This window comes from Carya illinoinensis, chromosome 16, assembly GCF_018687715.1.
Source record: "Carya illinoinensis cultivar Pawnee chromosome 16, C.illinoinensisPawnee_v1, whole genome shotgun sequence".
NCBI classification, from domain to species: Eukaryota; Viridiplantae; Streptophyta; class Magnoliopsida; order Fagales; family Juglandaceae; genus Carya; species Carya illinoinensis.
Genome location: NC_056767.1, coordinates 29,169,022 through 29,175,021, shown reverse-complemented (window position 1 = coordinate 29,175,021; position 6,000 = coordinate 29,169,022).

The following is a 6,000-nucleotide window of genomic DNA, read 5'->3' as shown; positions in this document are numbered from 1 at the left end:
CCACAAAACAACTAAAAGAAATAAAACACAACATCAATTAAATAAAAAAAAAAACAATTTTAAAACGCAATAAATTAAAATAATAACTAATATATTAATTAAAATAAAACAACTATTTCAGCGAAAATACACTCAAAAGCGGGTCATCACATCCTCCCCTCCTTATAAACAAATTTCGTCCTCGAAATTTGCAGAGCAACCACCAACTTAAAGCAAGCCACATGAAAGCACATAAACCAACTGTGACCAAGATTAAGATACATACCTTCTTGAAACGTTGCCAGGTCACCGCAGCGAAAGATCCCAATTCTGATTCCAGCATCACTCTCTTGGTATCCCACCAATCAAACGCCGTGCCTTGCAAGAGATAGCTGGCGTAGAGTACCTGTTGCGCCTCGGTGCATCCACACATCTCAAAAGTTCTCTCCAGGTCCTTGATCCACTTTCCAGCTCGAAGCGGATCCTCTTCTCCAGTGAAGTGTGGAGTCCTATGCGCCAGGAAGCGCTCATAGGTGCACCCAGCTTGCACCATGCTGCTAGATCCTCCCGGGTAAGGCCAAGGCCCTCCCTGATATGGCCAAGGACCTCCTGGTTGCGGCCAAAATCCTTCTTGTTGCGGACAAGGCCCTCCTTGTGGCGGGCAGGGACCCCCTTGTTGTGGCCAAGGTCCCCCTGGTTGTGGCCAAGGCCCTGTCTGTTGTGGCCTATAAGTTTGCTGCATAAACTTCGTCATCTGCCGTATGGATTGAGCTATGGAGTCATCTCTTGATGTATTGTCCCGTGGCTCCTGAGTAGATTTCTTTGGCCTTCCCATTTTCCTGCCACCACAACCTTTGACCCCCTTTCAGAAAAACAAAAAACAAATAAAACCAACCAACAAAACAGAACCAAAAACCAACACCACATCACACCAAAACAAAAGAAACAACTTATAAAAACATAACTAAATAAATAAAACAACTAAACAAACTCAAACAAATAAAACATATAAAAATAGCTGTACTTAACATAATTTTCAAAACACAACTTTAAAAAGCATTCTGGTACTGCCTACGGGACATGTGGTTTTACCCAGAGCCAAACCGCTCTGATACCACCTGTGACGCCCCCAAATCCCCACGCATGGACACGGGGAAATCGAGACGTCCGGATGATGACATCACGGGTCATCACCCTAACGACGTGTGCCAAGTGTGTGCAAAGGCAACATATGTGCACAAAGAAACACGCAGCGGATAAGCAAGTCAATAAATAAGTACCAGAATTTTTCTTGTTTAATACAAAGCTATTCCAAAACGTACATACATAAAATATTACAAAACACGCATATAATAAAAATATCAAATACAAAGCATAACTTCAGCAACCCGGCGGAGCCGCATCCTCGGGCTCAGCCTCCTCCTCCCCATCCTCGAGCTCTGCACCAAAAGTTACGGAACCAAAAATGGTACCGCAGGTAAGTAAAACCCAAACACCACCAGATAAAAATACATAGAACTCAAGCAACATGGATGCAAGAAAAGCCAATGCACATGTCCCGCAAAACCACATTTTTACCACGCACGCCAAAAACCCGTTTGGCCCAATAAAACATATCTTTAAAAAAACACGCCTCGCCATTATCCCAGATAATGGCCCAAACCACCATTTTCCCAGAAAATGGATCAAAGCCTCGAAAAAAACCAACATCACCATTTTCCCAGAAAATGGCCCACATCCGAAAACCATAAAAACAACCGGTTATGCATGCACCATGACCTCCCCTAGGGATCATCCGCACACCCTGGCTCTGTGCCACACCGCAGGTAACGACTACGCATGTGACACCTAAACGAGCGATGCCCAGACTCGCGCCCAGCGCGTACCTGGCCAGGCCATCCTCTAGCCCTCGCCAGCGAAGAGCCACGGAGTCGGTGAGTAGAGCGATGCCCAGACTCGCGCCCCGCGCGTACCTGGCCGGCCATCCTCTAGCCCCGCTCCCGTCGTCACCCAGCGACAACTCAGAGGACGTCACTCAGTATTATCTACTCCCGAGTGACCAGAGGAGCTCCACCGAGATAATAACCCATCTCGGCTTGGGCTCGTGAAACACACGCACCCGAAAATCCATTCACGCCAGCAAAACAGGGTTTCTCCAATAAAATAAATACACGTGCATGCACCATGCAAATGCAATTACCAATGCACAAAACAAACAACCAACCATAAAACAATAAATCAAGCAACTCCGTCCTCCATCCATCCGACCCCCAAACTCCTCGGACTCAGTCCGGAATCAACCAATCAGCAGCAATAAATAAATGAATGAGCAATATATATTTAAATCTGAAAATAGGGTTTGGAAAATACTTACAGCGCTATATGGCAATTTTAGAAAACACGCGGCGTTGCAAACGGCGGAGAAAAATCAACGTCACAGTGAAAATTCACTGTGGTCGTGGGTTGTGAAAAACTCACTTTTGAACGGGTACAAACTAGGGCTTGGGATTGATAGGGAATGGTCTAGGGATGATTGTGAAGCTATTGGAAGTGGTGGTTGGCCGTGGGTGGCGGCGAAAACGCCGGAAAGAGGCCGGATTTCCAAAAAAGGAAAGCTAGCTCGTGGGAGCTGTTCCGGTGGTCGTTGGAGGTCGGAAATAGGTGGGTTAGGACGGCAAGGGACCGGTGATGAAGTGGTGAAGAAATGGTGGCCGGAGGTGGAGCGACGGCGGCGGATCGGAGCCAAACCCGTGCAGGCTTTGAAGGGTTTTTTCGGCCAAACGGCCGGCCGGATGGGGGTGGGTTTTGGTGGGAAGGTGCGCCGGAGGGAGGGGAGTCGAACGGTGCCGGCGGTGAGCCACACGGTGGCCGGACGGCAGCGGTTCAAACGGTTGAAGATTTCCGGCGTGAGGGAGAGAGAAGAGAGAGAGACCGGGGGGGTCGATGCGGGGAGAGAGAGAGAGAAAAAGAAAAGAAAAAAAAAAAGAAAAGAAAGAAAAAAGAGAAAAAGGAAAAAGGAAAAAGGAAAAAGAAAAGAGGTGTAGGGAAAGAAGATGAGGTCTAATCCTCATTCCGGGAAAACAACACTAAACCGCCGAAACGAGATTAAAACCACAAAACAACTAAAAGAAATAAAACACAACATCAATTAAATAAAAAATAATAATTTTAAAACGCAATAAATTAAAATAATAACTAATATATTAATTAAAATAAAACAACTATTTCAGCGAAAATACACTCAAAAGCGGGTCATCACAAATTTGGCATGTCAATAATAGCCCAACTCTTAGCATTGATTGTCCATCCCTCTAAAATATAATGATGTGGCAACATATCTAATTCCAATTGCTTCCTAAGTAGGATATGCCAACAAAGAATCCCCACAAACTCAAGCATATGACATGTGCATATTGCCTTTGCTTCTCTACTATCCAAGGTCACATAATAAATAGGTATTTCTTTACCATTCGGTGCGACTCCGTATATCTTTCTTTCACCCTCTTTGTTAGGGGTGTAACTGGTTCGGTTTGATCCGGTTTTGTAGAATTTTTGGAACCGAACCGGTTACACATGTTTTACATTTTTAAGAACCAATTCTTCTCTAATTACCCTCCTAAACTAGTACTTCCAGTTTTACCAGTTCGGTTTGGTTTTAATCAAGTGTCAATTTCATTAAAAAAAAATTGCTATAAATAACATATGATCATGCAAATGATCAAACAAATTACAAATAGTCATATTTAAGATTAACATTTTATGTTATAAATTATAATATAAAATTATTTCATATATGATATATAATTATATATATTATATATAAAAATTTCATAGATAATTATATATATAATATTTTATATAATATACAAAATTAATTTTTATATATATATTTTTTCCCAACCAGTCCGGTTCGGTCCCGGAAAACTATTAAACTGAAACCAGACTGGGTCTGGCCAGTTTTCACAATATAGGAATAGCTCTTGAACCAACTGGTTCGGTCTAATCCAGTCTAGGCCAGTTTTCTGGTTTTCCAGTTTAAACTTTCACCCCTACTCGTTGTTAACGTTGGTTGATTTGTATCGTTGGCTATTGAATAACTCATCTTGGAAGATCATGAATGACTTCCTTGTATAGACTGAGACTACATCTTCTTCAATTTTCCATAATGTTTTCATAATTGACAATGTCGACTTTATTCACATGTCCTTCTCTTTCTCAATGAAATAACGTACATCTAAGGCTTTCTCATATTGATGCACAAAATCACTCACCATCGTGCTCAAACGAACATAATCTTTAAAAAATTTATTCATGCTTTTGTTCTTTTAAGTTGTTGACATACCAGCACAAAACATGTTCGCAAGTAAGCCAGAACCCATTTATCCCGTCGATTGTAAAGATTTTGCAGTCAATAATTATCTACTAGACCATACTTCGCTAGTATTGAACTTCATTTCTGTTCAAAATCATCAATCATTATTGTCTCATGTATACAATGATGGAACACTTTTTGAAAGTCCAGAAATTTGTTATATACATATGCTAAATGTTCTAGAAATTTTTTGTAAAATATGCCACAAACACAACCTATGAGTTGTATTTGGGAGTACCTCACTAATGACCTTCACCATCGCATTGTCATCATCAGTAATTATGGTTGAAGGGGCACACTCAAGCATTGTCTTTTGCTATGTTCTCAATAATCATATATAGGATAAAACTGTTTCATTAACTAACAATGCACTACCAAACATTATAGTTTGGTGATTATGATTAACTGCTGAAAATGACACAAATAGTATCTTATAAATATTTATCAAGTATGTCGCATCAAATGTGACAACATCTCAAAAATATTGATATGCAACTCTTGATCTTGCATCCGCCTAAAAATAACTTTATATACACTCATTCTCATCAACTTGCATGAAATACACAAACCCAAATTCTTTACACTATTGATCAAGAAAGTAGGCATACAACCTTTATGCATATCCTTCTTAAAAAAAATTTCCTTATTTTATTTCCTAAATAATTCTCGACATCCTTACCAATACATCTAATGTTAAAATCACCACCTAATTATTTGTTCAACACCGAAATTATCTTTCTTGTCAGTACACCGAACTCATTCAAAGTGAGAATGAGACCCTGTTTGGTTACACAGATGAGATGAGATGTTTTAAATACTAATGAATAAAATATTGTTATAATATAATTTTTTAATATTAGTTTCGTATTGGGATTTGAAAAAATTAAATTATTTATTATATTTTGTATGAAAATTTGAAAAAATTGTAATGATGAGTTGAGATGAGGTTTTTGATTTTGTGTAACCAATTCGAGCCTGAGTTTTTTTTTTTTTTGGACACGCGTTACTCCTCTATGTCTATGGAGTAAACTAGTACTTCTCGGTATAAGTAGCTCATGGTTGTATTCAGGGACGAACTTGCATAATGTCCACTTTTCACCATCATTTTTTTATACATATTGTAGCTTTACACCAATTTTTGTCTCAGCAGGTTTAGGAATTTTTCATTTTTTTTTTATTTTTACTTTCACGCTGAAATCATTTCCTTGAGCAAACATACTCTACTAGAATTAGTTTTCTGTCATCTTTTGAGAATCTAGTATAGTTGGTCCTCATTGTAAAACATTTTCGTCTTGCATACGCTTTATAAAAATACTTGGGCGTCTTCTACCTCTACAAACGCATTCCCAATGAATGGTCCAAAAAGACCATTACTCGATTTGGAAATCGTATTGACTCCATCTCCATCTCCCACCTTAACTCCATCTTCCACATTCACTCTGGGTTCATCCCACTCTGGGTTCATCACTTTAATTCAAGAGTATTGGTCAAATGTAACTCTATTTAAAAAAAAAAAAAAGTATTGAAGCTAAAATGATTGGAATTACAATCTAAAATGGCCATTCCAAGACATAACAATGCATGCACCAATATTAGTTCGGTAGCTTCAACACAAATGTAATACAGGAAGTCAAAACAAGATTTACTCA